The sequence below is a fragment of the Somniosus microcephalus genome, chromosome 8 (genome assembly GCF_052327205.1).
Source record: "Somniosus microcephalus isolate GS21.2 chromosome 8, FLI_Smic_1.0, whole genome shotgun sequence".
Lineage (NCBI taxonomy): Eukaryota > Metazoa > Chordata > Chondrichthyes > Squaliformes > Somniosidae > Somniosus > Somniosus microcephalus.
The window spans coordinates 86,671,634-86,691,714 of record NC_140994.1 but is presented as its reverse complement, the minus strand read 5'-3'; the positions used below and the strand labels follow the sequence as shown (position 1 = coordinate 86,691,714).

The 20,081-nt window shown below is 47.1% G+C and overlaps 1 long non-coding RNA gene across 1 annotated transcript in view; it reads right to left on the bottom strand.

Moving 5' to 3' along the window:
- Window positions 1–2,701: 2,701 nt before the first annotated feature.
- The window catches only part of LOC147113685 (uncharacterized), a 76,165-nt gene continuing 58,785 nt past the window's right edge, over window positions 2,702–20,081 (bottom strand). The window contains exon 2 of the long non-coding RNA XR_015079144.1: window positions 2,702–3,284. This is a non-coding gene — a long non-coding RNA (uncharacterized LOC147113685). The remainder of the gene's footprint in view (window positions 3,285–20,081) is intronic.

The following is a 20,081-nucleotide window of genomic DNA, read 5'->3' as shown; positions in this document are numbered from 1 at the left end:
GGCACATCAGAACTTCATAAGGTGTAAGAGTTCAATATCTGGCTCAGCCCTGAACAGAATGGGCTTTTAAAAGGAATCAAGCTATAGGATTAGTCCGATATATCTGCGTTCCTCCAATTCTGGCCTCTTGCGCATCCACAATTTTAATCGCTCCACCATTGGTGGCCGTGCCTTCAGCCGTCTAGGCTCTGAGCTCTGAAATTCCCTCCCTAAACCTCTCCACATCTCTACTGCTTCCTCCTCCTTTAAGACGCTCCTTAAAACCTACTTCCTTGACCAAGTTTTTTGGTCACCTGTCCTAATACCTCCTTATGTGGCTCAGTGTCAAATTTTGTTTGTTAATGCTCCTGTGAAGCGCCTTGGGACATTTTACTACATTAAAAGCACTATATAAATGCAAGTCGTGGTTGATGTATAAACTCAGATGATTAACCTGGTCTTCATAATTATGTAAGACACCGCTGATGAATAGATATGTATCCCAGTGTCAAAGCAGCTAACAGACTTGGCAACATAATGCAGTATTGTCCCAACGCCCTTCCCTGCACACATTGGTGCGATGCTATGTCAGCAGCTGGTTGATTATGAATGTGGTTCCTGCTGATTTTATTAAAAGACTGGGTCAAGAAAGCTGTGTTATTGGCTTTTAGGAAGAGTAAGCACTATACAAACAATCTTTTTATAAGGGTCAGCAAAGGTCTATAAATTACAGCATGATTTTAAAGCCCTTTCATGTGGAATACTGTTGAGCCTCAGCAGTATTCTATTCTAAGAGTAAACCATTAAAGTGCTGATAGAAGCTTTCAATAATGTATTGTGTCACTAGGGTGTTTAGATCTTTATGTATGTGCCTGCATGTCACTGACCTAACAAATGTCCTATGCAAATACATTATATATGCAGGCGTTTGCTGAACCATTACTTGGGTGTAATCTCATTCATCTTTTGATATTGACAACCCAGCACGCAGCAAGGTCAACCTCTGCTGTGGCAGTAGTTAAGTTCAGCTTTGTTTTGTTCTAGTGGGCAATTTTGATGACTTTACAACGGAGGCCGAGCAGGAAAAGCACTACTATTATGACAACTAGGGTTGCCAACTCTGTTTGGAAGTATTCCAGGAGATTTCATCACTTGATCGTCAACCGCCCCGCCCCCACGCTCCCATCATTGGTTGCCCGACACGTCCATCCTCGCGGAGCACCGCCTCCCCACACCAATTGGAAAGCAAACAGACTTATCGTTACCTGATTGGCTGATTCTTGACTGTCAATCAAACACCCTTTCCCCGCCCCCCAATCTGCAGTATTTTTGTAACTAATAAACAAAACGCTCAAAGATTATGAAAATAAATCATTGTTATTTAACGCCCCTGTGATTTCTCTCCTGGGTTTGCTTGCAGCAGTGTGCTGGAGATTAATCTTCAATTCCTGGCGGCTCCAGGCCAATCCTGGAGGATCGGCAACCCAAACCACAACTGGCATTTCTGTAGCACCTTTAACGTAGCAAAACATCCCAAACTTCACACAAGCATAATCAGATGAAAGAAATTGACATTGATCCAAAGAAGGAGACATTAGGGCAGGTGGCCAAAAGCTTGGTCAAAGAGATAGGTTGTAAGGAGGGTCTTAAAGGAGGAGAGGAAGGTGGCAAGGCATTCACTCAACCATCCTTTAAATTAAATCTGTTAGGGAAAGTAGCTCATAGCTCACAACCCCATCCCCCTTCCCAGTAAACATATAAGCAGGCATGTCATAAAATACCATGAGAATGACCAGAGAGCAGCAGCAAGAACGGAACCATTAAACTATGACACTGTGTCTGTTTCTCCATAAATTCAATGATCTTTCCTCTTGAGTTATTTAATCAATACACCACTGAAACAATTTCATCTCTCCCTTTGGTCCAGTTCTTTCATATTCTCTCCCTTCCCCTTCACTGACTTCTTCTCTTTGCCCCTCTTCACTCAATTCTTTGCAAGTAAAGAAGATAATGGTCTCAGGAGATTAACATGAATACCAATTATCAGTGTAATAGTAAAGATGGAACAATGTAGCTAACTTAAGGACCAAGTACTTGAAAATGCACAGAAGAGAATTCAACAAAATTAGATGAGAACTTGAGCAAGCTTCTTTTATTTATCTTTTCTAGAGAAGTTAAGTTGAAGGGCCGAGGCCATAGCTCAAACACCACTAAGGTCTAAAAGAATTTTAAAAACATTGTGAGATAAATCAGGAGGTTGTAGTTAAGTGATGCTAGTTGGGGTTTAAAAGCCTGAAGGTTGTAAGAGGAAGACAAAATTTAGGGAGGAAGGAGTTCCACAGATTTGAAATCCTAGGAAAAGAGGAGTTAGAGTAGGAGACTCTGCAATGAATCTTGATTGCAGTACAGCAGCGATGTAGGGAGAGTGCAGTGCAAGAACACTGATTTTGGTATCCCAGCAAATCTATGTCAAGGAACCAGGTAAATTCTTAACCCTCTCACATAACTCCTAACTAAGGAATCATCTGGGGTTTACCGCCAAGCTTAGGTCTAGCAGTGAATGATGCTTAAATGCGGCTCGCTGAACTGTCTTAGATCACCCAGTTTGGATTGAATATGAATTTAATGCACTAAACCTCAAGGGATATGCCCAAAAACTACTGAGTGAATGAATTAACAACCCTTTCTTGCCAGGTCATCAAGAAAGAAGTCAGGCAAGAAGTCATGCACCAACAACTATTTATTGATTACAAGATCATAATTATCACTACTTAAATTCAAACATTGCATATGCAAATAAATAATAGACATAAATAGTCATAGACAGTTACCTAGCAATTTGAATAACAAATAATTAATATATAGGGTTATTAACAAGATGAGTAACAGAAGTTGTAAAGGTAGGTCACTGTATCACTGGACTTCAGCATTACTGAATTGCTTGCTGTTAAATTATAATTGAGATCGGTGTCTGAGATTACTGAAAATTGGGGAGATTAATCTAGGAGTAAACTCCTTAGATAGCTGACAAGTTAACAGAATTACATGGCTAGTCTTTGATTAGAATAGAGTCTATGTACTGATGGTTAGTAGTGTTTCCAGAGCTCATATGACCTTGTCCTTATGAGCGGCAAAGCTGAGTTGATCTTCCTCCCTGGGACGGTAACTTTAATTGCTGGAACGTCAAGTTGATGAGCCCCTTTGGTGGAGTGAGTTATCTGCTCCACTCGGATCCTCTGTTCCAGCTGACTCCACCTTACACGTGAGTGACAGTCTCTGAGCTCGTTGGCTTAACTTTCACCTTCCTTGATCTCAGACAACAAATACAGTTAAGTGACAAAAGCCAGATAATTTGACTGTTATAACTAACAAAGAGAAATTATATCTAACAATGGCAAAGAGAATCTAATGAGAGGTGTGCTCTAAATTCAAAGAAAATCCCGCTTTCCATTCAATTGACCAATTTGGCGACACTTGTGTCCAAAGGGTTCACCTCTTTTGGGTTCAATCATTTCTAACAGTCACATAACGGTTCTGGAAGATGTCAAAGTTAATAAGGCCTGGATACCTAGGAATACCAAGTTCTACTTTTACTCCCCTAACTTTTCAATCTTCCTTTAACAAAGGGTCCTATGTAGGACCAGAAAAGGCATGACATATTTACGTCATTATATTATCTCCTGTGGTGGGGAAATCAAGAACAAGGAGATATAATCTTAAGATTAAAGCTAGACCATTTAGGAGGAAATCAGGAAGCACTTTTTCACACAAAGGGTAGTATAATTCTGGAACTCTCTCCCCCAAAGGCTGTGGTTGCTGGGGGACCATTGGAGCTTTCAAGACTGAGATTGATCGTTTTTTTAGGGGTAAGGGTGTCAAGGGATATGGAGCAAAGGCGGGTAAATGGAGTTGAAGTGCAGATTAGCCATGATGTAATTGAATTGCCCTACTCCTGTTTCTATGTTCCTATGTCCCACTTACGAGCTATTCCTGAGTTCAGTCCTCTTATTACTGGCAAGGAATGTTTGTTTAAATAAATATCTTCATGGTCTTAATTAGTTTTGATTTCCCAGCATTCAGTTTAACTACTAACTCCATTTTGTGTGGACCTCTTTAAGCTGAACTCCACCTTAAGGGCACTTCTCAGGCAATTTGCTGGACATTTTCCCTACAGTAGGGTGACATACATGGAGCTAAGTCAAAGGGGAAAAGTTCACAGGATGATGGACTGCAGCATATCCATAGAATTGATAAAGGTCGCAAAGGAGAGAAAAACATTGCAGGCTGGAGGTGAGAGAGGAATTGTCTAACAGTTGTTTTCCCTGTATACTGCCCAGGAGCTCAAGAGAGGTGTAGTAAGGGCCTCCCCAGATACGGGAGCAGTATTCCAGTCGAATGGACTTGGGTTTTATAAAACATTGAGCTGTTGAGGACAAAGAAGTGTTTGACACAGAAGAGGAAACTGAGCTACTTGGAGACAACTTTAGCATTGGAGGAGACGGTAAAATCAAGCAAGGCTTGCATTTATACAGCACCATTCACAACCTCAAGACATCCCAAAGTGCTTTACAGCCAATCAAGTACTATTGAAGTGTAGTCACTGCTGTATTGTAGGGAAACGTCACAGCCAAATTGCGCACAGCAAGATCCCACAGCTGTAATGTGATAATGACCAATAATCTTTTTTAATGATGTTTATTGAGGGGTAAATATTGGCCAGGACATTGGAGAGAATTCCCCTGCTCTTCTTTCAAATAGATGCCATGGGATCTTTCACATCCACCTGAGAGAGCAGACGGGGTCTCGGTTTAACGTCTCCTCCAAAAGACGACACCTCCGACAATGCAGCACTCCTTCAATACTGCACTGGAGTGTCAGCCTAGATTATTGTGCTCAAGTCTCTGGAGTGGGACTTGAACCCACAACCTTCTGATTCAGAGGCAAGAGTACTAACAACTGAGCCACAGCTGACACCATGAGCACATAGAGGCACTAAATAATGCACAATGTCATCTTCAGAATCCAAAGAACAGAGGATTGAGTGGAAATTGAACTTGCTGGGGTAAATTTTTGACTTTGCCGCGTGGGGAGTAATATAATGAAGTGGATCACCCATCTGTTTTAGGACCCACCCGAATTTTAGTGGGTCCGTGGTCCGCTCCCTCAGATTACTCCCTACACGATGAAAACAAAAATGTACCCCAATATCTGTAAAAATAGGTGAACAGAGGGGCTCGATGGAGGGAGATCATTGAGATACAGATATATAAACAGAAACTGAAGAAAGAAAGAGAATGAACACATAACTATTTAAAAGACAAGCCCCAAGCAATACATCACTATCCAGAAACCTAATACTTAATCATTTGGTAATGAAAAATTAAACCTACCCTACGTGTACTCTAAGTAATTCAAAACAATTTATGCAAAAGGTTTCTTATAACTTTCTAGTTGTAGATCTATTGCTTTGGGATTTTCTTTTAATGAACAACTTGTCTGATTGTTGTCTCTGTCTGTATCTGCCATATATACAGAGCAAGCTGAAAGCTCGTTTTAGGCCTCACTGAGGATTACCAGTGCTAAATTCCTCTTTTATTGTCACCCTCGTTGCCTCAGGCCGACGTCTCACTGAACTTCAGTCTTACAGCCAGTCCCAGAGGAACTGCTTTTTTATAATCCATATTGTACGCGCAAATTGTGTGATTGTCAGCTGCGATATCAGAGTTCATCATTAGTGTGTGGGAGATAACATTCAGACAAAGTGCTAATTTCATCCATTGTGTGTATTCCTTGGCCTAGACATTGCTTCGCGTTGGGAACGACCCCTGCACCGGAACGGGTGGGCCTCAAGCCTCATTTACTTCAGACCAGCAAGCTGCAGGCGCCTGCTGGCCATCACCAGGCAGCTCGTCGGCAAAGGGGATTTCAATTTCAGGCCACTGTATCACTGGCAGCGATTGAGAGAAAGGGGGGCAGTGATTGGTAGGGAGGGGGTGATCAGAGGGAGGGGGCGATTGGGACTAAGGGGTGCAACGATTGGTAGGGAGGGGGCGATCAGAGGGAGGGGGCAATTGAGAGAAAGGGGGGGTGATCAGAGGGAGGGGGCGATTGGGACTAAGGGGTGCAGCGATTGGTAGGGAGGGGGTGATCAGAGGGAGGGGGCAATTGAGAGAAAGGGGGGAGGGGAGATCAGAGGGAGGGGGCGATCAGAGGGAGGGGGCGATCAGAGGGAGGGGGCAATTGAGAGAAAGGGGGGAGGGGAGATCAGAGGGAGGGGGCGATCAGAGGGAGGGGGAGATCAGAGGGAGGGGGCAATCAGAGGGAGGGGGCGATCAGAGGCAGGGGGAGATCAGAGGGAGGGGGAGATCAGAGGGAGGGGGCAATCAGAGGGAGGGGGAGATCAGAGGGAGGGGGAGATCAGAGGGAGGGGGAGATCAGAGGGAGGGTAGATCAGGAGGGAGGGGGCGATCAGAGGTAGGGGGAGATCAGAGGGAGGAGGCGATCAGGAGGGAGGGTAGATCAGAGGGAGGGGCGATCAGAGGGAGGGGCGATCAGAGGGAGGGGGCAATCAGGAGGAAGGGGGATATGAGGGAGGGGCGAGCAGAGGGAGGGGGCGATCAGAGGGAGGGGGAGATCAGAGGGAGGGGGCGATCAGAGGGAGGGGGAGATCAGAGGGAGGGGGCGATCAGAGGGAGGGGGAGATCAGAGTGAGGGGGAGATCAGAGGGAGGGGCGGTCAGAAGGAGCGGCGGTCAAAGGGAGGGGCGATTGAGGGAAAGGGGAAGTAATTTGGAGGCAGGTGGCGATTGGGAGAAAGGGGGAAGCGATCAGGAGGGAGGGGGCGATCAGAGGGAGGGAGCGATTGGGAGAAAGGGGAAAGTGATCAGGAGGGAGGGGGCGATCAGAGGGAGGGAGCGATTGGGAGAAAGGGGGAAGCGATCATGAGGGAGGGGGCAATCAGAGGGAGGGGGAGATCAGTGGGAGGGTGAGTTCAGAGGGAGGGGGCAATCAGAGGGAGGGGGAGATCAGTGGGAGGGTGAGTTCAGAGGGAGGGGGCAATCAGAGGGAGGGGGAGATCAGAGGGAGGGGCGATCGGAGGGAGGGGGAGATCAGAGGGAGGGTAGATCAGAGGCGATCAGAGGGGGGCGATTGGGAGAAAGGGGGAAGGGATCAGGAGGGAGGGGGCGATCAGAGGGAGGGGCGAGTGGGAGAAAGGGGAAAGCGATCAGGAGGGAGGGGCGATCAGAGGGAGGGAGCGATTGGGAGAAAGGGGGGAAGCGATCAGGAGGGAGGGGCCTCTTTTTTTGCCTTTATCAATATAGCGGGTGGTGCACTGCCGCCACATAATGAACGCGCCATATGGTGTAATTTGCCAGAGTTTGCACACCCGGTTGTTATCCAGTGACTCCTGCTGTGTGAAACAGGATGAGGCTCAGCAGTGGTGAATTTGCAGCCAATGTTGAGTGGCTCAACTCCTGTAAGCAGCATGGGCCCTTGAACAAGGCACCAGTGGACACCCAGCGCCTGTGTCAACAACTCCACGAGAGGAAAACGGCAGGAAGAAAAGCCGAAGAAAAAGGAAAAAACTGTTATATGATGCAAGAAGCTTTTGAATGTCCCAAAAGAGACACCGTAGTAAGCAAAATCAATTCTAATTACATTGAGTTCAATTCTATTAACTTATATCAGCTTGCTACATAAAACATGATGGACAGATTATGAAGTTAAAAGAGAAAGAAAGCTAAAGTTGCAAATATATAAAACATAATCCCTGCTCTCACTGACATCCGACCAACCTTAGGGAAAATGTTTATGGAAAATCGGGGAATCCACATCCCAGTTGAAACAGGTGTAGCTCATGATTTGAACCTTTACAAACTGAACTCAATTAATTAAATAATAATAGGCTAAACCGAGTCCAGTGTTGTCAGAACATTTGTTTCCAATGTCCCCCCAACACACACACACACACACACACGTGTCTACTCTGTAAACTTTATTCCAGCGTAAATCCGGTGCTGATTCAACTCTGGAGTAAAACTTGTCACAAAAATCCCCAGTCGAGTTTCACCATCCCGTGTTACTCCCACCATGTTTTTCACACTGCTACGATTGCATAGCTCACCCCGAGAGACACTGAGGTCTGCTTTTGTTTCCCACTAATTCTCCTCAAGCCACAGGGAATGCCCTAACACTGACATGATGTGACTTGACAGTCCTCCCTTCATCACTGCATGATTACTGTAGGACTTCTTAATGTTAAGGGAAAAAAAGAACCATTTATATAGACCCTCTCATGACATCCCAAAGCGCTTCACAGCCAATGTAGTACTTTTGAACTGTAGTCACTGTTATAATGTAGGAAATGCGGCAGCCAATTTGCACACAGCAAGGTCCTACGAACAGCAATGACATAAATGAGCAGATAATCTGTTTTTAGTGATGTTGGTTGCAGGATAAATATAACTCCCCTGCTCCTCTTCGAAATAGTGACATGGGATCTTATTACCCCCACCTGAGAGGGCAGACGGAACCTCAGTTTAATACCTGATCTGAACAACAGCACCTCCGACAGCTTTCCCTTGGAGTGTGAGCCTAGATTATGTGCTCAGGTGGGATCTGAACCCACAACCTTCCTAACTCAGAGGCAGGAGTGAGTGTTACCAGCTGAACCAAGGCTGACACCTAGAGCACAGCCACACAATCACAAGAATATATTTCTACTTTTTTACATTAAAGCAAACACAGCCCCTGGATGTAGTGTATGTACCTTTAAGAGCCCCTGTGTACTGTAATACCGGTAGTGACCACTCGGGTATATAAGCCTGTATAGCGTCTTGTATCTTTTAGTTCACCTCCAGCCTTTGTTCAGTAAACACCTGTTAAACCAACTCCTGCATTCCGTGTCTCCATTAACACACGGATACAACAGTGGTGATGAATTGGAAACGGACTTACCTGCAATTCGGCAGCACCTCAAGGAGATCGATTCCTCAGATGAAGGTCGAAGAAAAAAAAACTGTGGTTTCACCAGCTAGCCGGGCTGGTGACAGGTACTGCACTAATCCTTCCTGGGCGGCGGGCTGGGGCTCGAACGGGTGGCTCTGCAGCGGGGCCGAGCAGCGAGTCGGAAGGCGGAGGCAAACAGAGACGGAGGGTGGAGCACTCGGGAGACGGCCGGCGCCGCAAAGCAGGTCGGCATTCGGACCAAGCAGAGGGAGGGAAAAGTCCCAGAGAGTCCGGCGGGAACGAGCCTCCAACTATTAAAAATATCTGTGTAAATAAAAACCGCGGAGAACAGCGTTGTCAGCAGCGGCAGCGGTGGGAAAGCGCGGGAGGCGCCATTTTTTCTCGGCAGGGAAGAAAGAAAAGCGCGGGAGGTGCCATATTTGATTTTCAGGATGCCTAAGACTGGCAATATTATTGCTTTCGATAGTGATATAGAGGATTGGACCACATATGTGGAAAGAGTGGAGGTATATTGCACAGCGAATGAAGTAGAGGATGATAAAAAGGCATCGGTACTTCTAAATCTGATGGGCACAAGGACATACGGGCTGTTATGAAACTTAATCACTCCAGCCAAACCGATGGACAAGAATTTTAAGGAAATTGTTGATACCCTGCAGGAGCACTTAAACCCAACACCGCTGCTGATAGCGGAATGATTCAAATTCTTCAGGAAGAATCAGCACAAGAATGAAAGTAACGCTGATTACCTCACCGAATTAAGAAAGCTGTCAAAGCACTGCCAATTCGGGGCAGGACTGGCAGATTCTCTATGAGACAAATTCGTCTGCGGTCTCCTCAGTGAAGGAACACAGAAAAGGCTACTTTCTGAGAAAGATTTGACACTGGACAAGGCTTTCAGTGTGGCTGTATCATATGAAGCAGCAGCAAGAGGAGCTGCAGAGATACAGCAAAAGCCACAGGACTTCGGCACCCATGAAATGACACGGGGTTTCGAGAGATGTTATCGCTGCGGCAGATCCACCCATGACCAGAGGGACTGCTGGTTCAAGGACAAAGCATGCAGGCAATGTGGAAAGATGGGACACATTGCACGTGTATGCCGATCTGGAAACAAAAAATCCACTGACAGAAAAAAAATCAATAAGGAAAAGTACAGAAAGGTACAAATGATGACGGACAGTAGCTCCGAAGACCAGAAGAGCGATAGCAACTCCGGAAACAAGAGACTAAGCTGTCTCAAATTACATAATGTAATTGTCAAAGAAGATTACCAGACCATTTGGGTTACCCTCATGATAGCGGGGTCCCCAGTTAAAATGGAGCTAGATACAGGATCAGCTCTGACCGTCATAAGTCGACGGGATTACGAGCGGCTATTTCCGCATATACCTTTGAAAGACGCATCCATTATCTTGAAGACATATACGGGGCAGAAAGTATACCCCAGAGGGAAAATAAGGGTGCCTGTTGTATACAACGGCAAGGAAATACAGAAGTTGTATTTATACGTTCTGCAAGATGGTGGTCCGAAGAATTCAGGAAGTTCTTAAAAAACAATGGGGTTAAGCACTACACGTCTGCCCCATACCATCCCGCCACCAATGGATTAGCTGAAAGGTTTGTCCAGACCTTCAAGAAGGCCATAAAGGCCATGGGTAATGAAGACATAAATCTACAACATAAGGTAGATAACTTCTTGTTTGCATACAGGAATGCAACACATGTGGTTACAAACCAAACTCCCGCCATGATGTTTTTCAATGGAAGACTAAGATGCCGGCTGGATTTGATCAAGCCAAACATCAGAAGGGACGTAGAGAACCGGCAATTTCAAGGCATGAATGAAAGGCCAACTAGAACCTTCCAGATAGGTCAACAAGTTTTGGCCCGGGGCTACCGTACCGAGAAATGGCAGCCTGGAACTATTTGCACATGACTAGGACCGCTGATGTATACCGTGGACATTGGTGAAAGCATAATAAGGCACCATGCTGACCAGATCATAGAGTCATCCGAAAAGGGACAACCTACACCACAACTCTATACGCCTAATGATGAAGCAGAGATACCCATAGTATCTACCTCCAATCCGGTGATACTGGAACCAGATGAACCCGACACTGGCATTGAAGCCGAATCGACCTTGCCAAAAGAACCTACTACACCACCAAAAACTACTACACCACCGAGGCATTATCCGGACCGAGTCAGGAAGCCTCCAGAGAGACTGACTTATAATTGATTAACTGCAGCAAATGTGTAGATTATTGTTCTTGTAAACATGTTAATTAATGATTACTTAAAATGTTATGTACTAATTATCTAAAAGGGGAGGAATTGTAGTGTATGTACCTTTAAGAGCCCCTGTGTACTGTAATACCGGTAGTGACCACTCGGGTATATAAGCCTGTATAGCGTCTTGTATCTTTTAGTTCACCTCCAGACTTTGTTCAGTAAACACCTGTTAAACCAACTCCTGCATTCCGTGTCTCTATTAACACACGGATACAACACTGGAGACTTAATAATAAAGGGAATATCAATGCTGCGCTGAGAACTAAAACGACCTGGGAGTGTGTACTGTTCAACAGCCCAGCAGAAAAGCACACCACTAGAATATTAACTTGACTCAGCACACAGAATCTTCAGAGCGCAGCCTGGAGTCAGGCAACATTACTAAAACAGATTGGGGTAGAAATTCATCCTGGTCGTTAGCCCAAAACAGGCGGTATTCCATCAGCCGCCTGTTATACGCCCCGCCCAATATTCAGCCCTATTGCTGTCAATGGAACTGAATAACGGGCAGTCAATGTGACACCCCCCTAATTGTGCTCTCCGCCAGGACATAATCCCACCCCATTATCTGGTCATTTATCTCATTGCTGTTTGTGGGAGCTTGCTGTGTGCAAATTGGCTGCTGCATTTCCATACATTACAACAGTGGCTGCACTTCAAAAGGACTTCATTGACTGTAAAATGCTTTGGGACGTCCTGAGGTTGTGTAAGGTGCAAAATAAATGCAAGTTTTTTCTTTCTTTATTAAGACAACAGGAGCAATTCAGTAGGCATCATTTGTGTTATAAAAAAGGCTAAAAATAGGATGAACTTTGCCAAGTGCAAAAATATTGGGGCAGATTTTGCCCCAATATTTTTGGTGTATACTGGCCCATAATTTTTTTAATATCCTATTTAGTGATTGTGCAAGGCTATTTGTGTTAGAACTGAATGGCAGAGGGTCTGTGTCAGCATCTCATACCTCAGCTCTTACCCAATCCCCACTCATAATGAGATGTGTCCATGATCAATATTTTAAATAGTATTAAGCTGGGAGAATCTAATGCAAACTGGACCGAATCTGGCTTTTATTGAAGATAGATAGACTTGCATTTACATATCACCTTTCACAATCACTGGACGTCCCAAAGTGTTTTACAGCCAATGGAATACTTCTGAAGTGGAGTCATTGTTGTAATGTAGAAAACGCGGCTGCCAATTAGCGCACAGCAAGCTCCCACAAACAGCAATGTGATAATGACGAGATAATCTGTTTTAATGATGTTGATTGAGGGATAAATATTGGCCAGGACACTGGGGATAACTCCCATGCTTTTCTTCGAAATAGTGACAAGGGATCTTTTATGTCCACCTGAGAGAGCAGACAGGGGCTCGGTTTAACGTCTCATCCGAAAGACGGCACCTCTGACAGTGCAGCGCTCCCTCAGCACTGCACTGAATCGTCAGCCTAGATTTTTGTGCTCAAGTCTCTGGAGTGGGACTATGAAGCCACAACCTTCTGACTCAGAGGCGAGAGTGCTGCCCACTGAGCCACAGCTGGCACTGTGAGGAATTCAGCAAGTACCCGGGGAAAGTACCAGAACTATAATGCCTGTGTTGAAATAGTCAACAGTGTAAAGAAAGGGCTCCAAAAACATTCACAATTCAAAATAAAGATATTTTGTGAGATCGCCTAGAGAAAGTCTGAATTTTCCAGTATCAGGAGTCGCTGGTTTGGGATACAACACCCACCACTGACTGCCCACCCATGCCCATCGAGAGCTATCCGCAGTAAGGCAATGAACTAAAAAAGGATAGCAATCCTCAAGATGACATTCAGCAAGAAGCAGGAGAATCAGCAAAGGGCAGAGCTGTGATACATCTAAAAAAATAATATAACCAGAAAGAAAAGGACTCCTCAGCATCCAAACTCTGAGGGTGGAGACCAAACCAACAGGCTCCAATGGATCTGCTAAATTAATTTGCAAAACATATATCATAATGTCATTCATTGCTACCACAGGGAGTAGTTGAGGCGAATAGCATAGTTACATTTAAGGGGAAGCTAGATAAGTACATGAGGGAGAAAGGAATAGAAGGGTTTGCTGATAAGTTTGGATGAAATAGGGTGGGAGGAGGCTCGTGTGGAGCATAAACACCGGCATAGAACAGTTGGGCCGAATGGCCTGTTTCTGTGCTGTACATTCTATGTAATTGTATACAAATATTATAGACAGTTGTAACTGGATAGATGACAGTGACATTGCAGAGCCTATTAACACATGTAAAATTCATTGTCATCTTGTATCTGTATTCTAATAAATGTGAGATAATAAGCAGAGTTAAAGTTTGAATTCAATAGGACTTTGATACAGTATTGTTGCTTCTTGAATGTAGTTTATCCTCTTTAGGCTAGGCACATCATCTAGCTGATGTCATATGCTTGTCCTCAGATCTATACTGCATAAAGCTCCCTACCATGGGTCAGTCTTCCGCTATCTTTGACAGAGCCCGATACACTGTAGATTAGCGAACGAAAATAACTGATATTGTCCAAACACCACACTTCAAAATAAGAAGCAGTGGCTGGAATATTTACCTGCTGACACGCTGGGAGCAGGGGGTGGGGGGTCGGGTAGCGCCCGGGAAACCCAGAAGTAGCAGCAGCGCGTCTGTCAGTGGCTTTTTAACCCAGCCACTGCATTTGCATCTAACTTTGGGGTTTCCCAACCAATTAATGTGAAAGGGCGTGTTGACAACACGCATGGGTCTATTTCAGCTGAGGGATTTAAAAGAACACAGCAAAGACGACAGGTGAAGGATTGTGGAGGTGGGAGAGAGATAGCTAGCTGTACACAATGGAGTCTCAATGTTCCAAAGCTGCCCCTTGCTTTAGTGATGCCTTCCTGGACCTCATGCTGCGCGGTGTAAGGGCCTGCAGGGAGATTTTATTCCCTGCATTCGGGAGGAAGGAGCCAGCCTCACTGATGAAGAAGGCATGGCTGGAGATTGCAGAGGAGGTGAGCAGCAGGAGTGTGGTGCCGCGCTCTTAGATATAGTGCAGGAAGTGAATTAATGACCTCATGAGGGCAGGAAAGGTGAGTACAATGTCACATTGAACTAAATCCTGATGTGTCTGTCACCACAACCCCATCACTCAGCCTTCCCAAGCCTTCTCCTGCACATCACTCCTCACACCAACGTACCTTGCAGGTGCACCCATCCTTCTCTGTCGATGCACTTCCTCACATCCCCATCTAGGCTCCAAAACCCGGAGAATGTCGGCCAAGAGCATCTGAGCAATCAGAGCAGGGGTGTGAGCAGCCTGCCTCTACCTCTGCTGAAGCCACAGAGGTTGCACGTTGTAGGGATTGTAAGAAAAGGAAGATGAAAGATTAGTAGTTGCACAAAGGTATCCACATGGGTGTGTTAGACATGTCCCAATGATTAGTTAATGTATAAGTTTTGATCTGCATATAAAATTATTTCTTTGAACCACTTTCTGATCTTGTGTATTTTTGCCTGCAGCCTGGCAACTGGCCTTCTGAGTTCTGATGAATGGTGGTAAGACATGGCTTAAATCTGACCAATGGGTGTCTGTGAAGGGGATGCTTGTTGCAGGACTACTTTGTGCTGGGGGGTGGGCGGCTGGGGGGGCATGTGACTGCCAGATGGGAACTGTGGTGCAACCTAACTAAATCTTGCCATGACGAGTCCATCCCGGGCACTCCGGGCAGCAATGTGTGCCGCTGCTGGTGCCATGGCCACATGACATTCCTCCTCCTCCTCCACTTCCTCATTTTCCTCCTCTGAAGAGGCAATGGGCTCTATGCCTTGCTCCTCCTGCAGTTCCAATCCTTGCTGCTGCGCTATGTTGTGCAGAGCGAAGCAAACCACGATCATTCTGGAGACCCTGGCGTACTGAAAGGTGCCTCCAGATCTGTCGAGGCACCTGAAGCACATCTTTAGCATCCCGATTTCGTGCTCAGTGACACATCTCATCGTCATATGGCTTTGATTGTAGGGCTCTTGAGCCTCACTTGGGCAGGTGTGAGGTGTCAGTAATTATGGTATTTTTTGCCTGTCATTTGTTCAGCCCCTCAATTGCCACTGTGCTCTTGCCTTGCTTTCACTGGCGAGGTCCAGGAAGCTCGGGAAACCCATGAACCCACAGCAAAATTTGAAAACCCCTGTTAAAAAAACTGTTAACGACCTCTTAATTGCTTTCAATTGGTAACCCGTCTCTCTCGAGGGAGTATCTCGCCCACTGCCGAACGCGCTGCAGTGAAATGCGGAAGTCGGCGGGTTAGAGCCAACTTCCCAATGTGTTGTCAATTTCAACATGTTTTACTACCCACCCACCCGCTCACAAACCCACTCACTCTTTGATGTTAAAATTCCCACCCCCCAGTGAGAGAGAAGAGTGGCAGTGACGCATGAAGAGCATAAACTACAGTTAAAGAATGATGTAGGAAAAATGACCCTTCGACACCATACCACTGAGTTTTGGGAAAACCAAAAGGGTTAATACTGGAATTTTGAGAAAGCTGCCCAAAGACTCATTGAGAGCAGATACTAACAAAGGACTCAAAGGGAATCACCAATGTTCCTAATTAAAGTAATTAAAGTACTAGTGCTGGATGAACACAGACTTGTCAAGGTTCCAAGCCTACAGGCTATCAATAGGTCACACTAAGTAGATAAGAGAATAATGATGAGTCCGTAAAGACTATTGATATCAGACTAAGGTGTCTCTTTGTCTTGATTTAGCTACTGGGAAAAGCAAGGGAGCTTAGTACCTAATGAGAAGCTTGGCCTTTGCCAAACCAATTTAAATCTGACATGCGCCTGTCTTAGAAAGGATCTATCTATCTAACAGAATGAATCACCTTGGCTGGCCACCAGTCATGAAATACTTCTAAAAGGGATTTACTTTGTTAATTTAAAGTATGAAAAATCATGCTCTGGACTCAAAATCAGAAGGTTTTGGGAAGGTGGAAGAATGTTTTAGGAACATACAAAAGAAAAGGACAGGTACAGTGTAACTCAACGACAACTTGCATTTATATAACACCTTTAACACAGTAAAACGTCCGAAGGCGCTTCACAGGAGAGTTATCGGACAAAATTTGACACCAAGGCACATAAAGAGATAGGTGACCAAAAGCTTGGTCAAAGAGATAGGTTTTAAGGAGCATCTTAAAGGAGGAGAGGTAGAGAGACGGAGAGGTTTCTGGAAGGAATTCCAGTGATTAGGGCCTTGGCAGCTGAAGGCATGGCTGCCAATGGTGGAGCAAAAGAAATCAGGGATGAACAAGAGGCCTGAATTGGGGGAACACAGAGATCTCGAAGGGATGTAGGTCTAGAGAAGGTTATTGAGATAGGGAGGGGAGAGGCCATGGAGGGATTTGAGCACAAGAATGAGAATTTAAAAATCTTGCACACCATCATCCCCACCTACCACCCACGCAACTATGCAGCTAGCTGTGTCGGCTGTGGCTCAGTTGTCGCCTCTGAGTCAGAAAGTTGTGGCTTCCAGTCCCACTCCAGAGACTTGAGCACAAAAATCTAGGCTGACGCTCCAGTGCAGTGCTGAGGGAGCGCTGCACTGTCGGAGGTACTGCCTTTTGGGTGAGATGTTAAACAAGGTCTTGTCTGCCCTCGCGGGTGGACATAAAACATCCTATTGTAGGAATTAACGAATTCCAACGAATAACGGAGATCGACACAAGAGAACAACTAAACAGGTCATTACTCAACGGAGATGCCACAAGGACTGCCTGGGCAACCCCGTGGTTTGCGATGTGACGTCATCGCGTTTGCCCGTGTTTTCCCGTGCTCTTAAAGGGGCCACGCCCCGTACATGCAAACTCTACATACAAAACACAGTAATGCCTAACACAATGGTACAGGTTTAGGCTGGTGTTAGAACATCGTTAAAGAGAATTATATACAGTTAGCCAGAGTCATTCAGTGGTTCTGCCACATGCGCCCCCCCAGAATTCACTTTAACGGACAAAGTCAAACGGTGAGGGGGTCTGACGAGCCTGTCAGAACGACTCCTGTACTCTCGAGACGAAGGCTGCTGGTTGGCTGGCGGTCTCGCGGGCGGTCGCACTCGGTCTGCCGTAACGACGATGGGTGGCCGACCCCGTCTCGGCGGTTGTGCTGTCTCGACGGGGCGGTCGAGGTCTAAATGTGCTGGCTTTAAGCGGTCGACCGAAATGTGGTCCGGTTTACCACCGACATCTACTGTGAAGGTTTTGTCCCCTGCTTCCAACACGCGGAAGGGACCAGTATATGGGGCCTTGAGCAGATCCCTATGTGCGTCATGGCGAATAAAAACGTATTCAGCCTTGTGAAGCTCCGTGGGAACGTGTGACCTCTGCAGCCCGTGGTGCGAAGTGGGCACCGGTCTGAAACATCTGGCCGCCTCTTGGTGACTAGCAAGCTGGGCAGACATGGACCATGGCTCCGTCGATGTTGGTAGGAAGTCCCCTGGGACTCGCAGCGGCTGACCATACACAAGCTGCGCTGATGAAGAGTGAAGGTCTTCTTTGGGGGCCATGCGAAGGCCCAACAGGACCCACGGTACCTTGTCTGCCCATCCAGCATCCTGGAGGCTGGCCCTCAGGGCGGCTTTCATTGACCAATGGAAGCATTTGCAGAGGCCATTCGCCTGTGGGTGGTAGGCTGTGGTGCGGTGTAATTTGACACCGAGTCCTTTGGCCACTGCATTCCAGAGTTCAGAGGAAAACTACGGTCCCCTGTCTGATGAAATATCTGCGGGCACTCCAAAACGGGCGATCCAGGAGGAAATGAACGCCCTGGCCACGTCCGCCAAAGTAGTGGATGACAGGGGGACCACCTCCGGCCATCTGGTGGTGCGGTCAACCATGGTCAGGATGTGTGAAAAACCATGGGAGGGTGGGAGTGGTCCTGCCAGGTCCACGTTGACATGGTCAAAACGTCGCTCTGGAACTGTGAAGGTGGCCAACGGAGCTTTGATGTGGCACTGTACCTTGGCCTTTTGGCAGACCACGCAGGTGTTGGCCCAGTCGCGGACATCTTTATGCATGCCATGCCATACAAATTTCGCTGACATCAGTTTCTGAGAGGCCTTCATTCCTGGGTGTGATAACCCATGTATGGCGTCGAACACTTTGTGGCGCCAGACAACCGGCACGACAGGGCGAGGATCCTGTATGGAGGCGTCACACAACAGCGTGGTACCTGCCGAATGGAACTTGACATCGGCCAACTGTAGGCCAGTGATGGCCGTTCTGTAAGCTTGGACTTCCGGGTCTGAGGCTTGGTCTGCTGCCATGAGGACGTAGTCGATGCCCAAATGAACCGTATTGACGATCGCGCGGGATAGGCAGTCTGCCACCAGGTTGTCCTTACCGGCCACGTGCTGTATATCCGTGGTGAATTCGGATATGTAGGTCAGTTGACGCTGCTGTCGGGCTGACCACAGTTCGGCGGTCTTGGCCATTGCAAAGGTTAGCGGCTTATGGTCCACAAAGGCGGTGAAAGGACATCCTTCCAGTAGGAACCGAAAATGGCGGATGGCCAGAAAAAGGGCGAGCAACTCCCAGTCGAACGTGCTGTATGCTCTCTCGTTCTGCCGTAGTTGACGGCTGAAGAATGCCAACGGCTGCCACGTCCCGTTCACCCACTGCTGTTGCACAGCACCAACTGCGTAGTCCGACGCGTCGGTGGTGAGGGCGATGGTGGCTCCTGGCAGCGGGTGCGCCAGCATAGTCGCATTGGCTAAGGCGCTTTTGGTGTTGGCGAATGCTCAGGCCATGTCATCCATCCAGCCTACCGGGTTCTTGCCAGTCTTGCCCTTGAGGGCCTCGTACAGGAGCTGCATGAGTAGTGCAGCCTTAGGCACGAAACGGTGGTAAAAGTTTACCATGCCTAGGAATTCCTGCAGGGCCTTTATGTTCTGCGGGCGTGGAAAGGATGTCACCGTCTCTACTTTCGAAGGTAAAGGAACCACTCCCTCTGAGGTGATGCGATGCCCCAGGAAGTCAATTTGGCGCAGGCCAAACTGACACTTGGCCGGGTTGATAATCAGGCCATGTTGGCTGAGGCGTCGAAAAAGGGTGCGTAGGTCACAGGTATGTTCTTCCTTAGTAGGACTGGCAATTAGAATATCATCCAGGTAGACGAAGAGGAACTCGAGGCCCCGCAGCACGGAGTCCATCAGGCGTTGGAAAGCCTGGGCGGCGTTCTTTAACCCAAAAGGCATTCGTAAAAACTCGAAGAGGCCGAATGGGGTGATGACTGCGGTCTTCTGGACGTCTTGTGGATGAACTGGGACCTGGTGGTAGCCCCGGACGAGGTCGACTTTTGAGAACACGGTGTTCCCTGCCAAATGGGCAGAGAAATCCTGAATGTGGGGGATCGGATACCGATCAGGAGTGGTGGCGTCGTTGAGGCGTCAATAGTCGCCGCATGGCCGCCATCCGCCGGCAGGCTTCGGGACGATATGGAGGGGTGAAGACCAGGGACTATTCAACCGGCGGATACTCCCTAACCGTTCCATGGTTGCGAACTCTGCCTTTGCGACCGCCAGCTTGCCAGGTTCCAGGCGCCGGGCCCGCGCATTGACCGGGGGGCTGTTGGTGGTGATGTGGTGTTCCACACCATGTTTCGTGGCTGTGGAGGAGAACGTGGGTCTTGTCAGGTCGGGGAATTCACCGAGCAGGCGAGCGAACTCATCAGGAGTCGGGAACGCACAGGAGACGATGCGTGACGTAGTGTTACTGCGGTAACACGGAAGAGAATTAAAAGTTGCTGCGTTGATCAGCCGTCGGTTCCTAACGTCGACCAGGAGGCTGTTGGCGC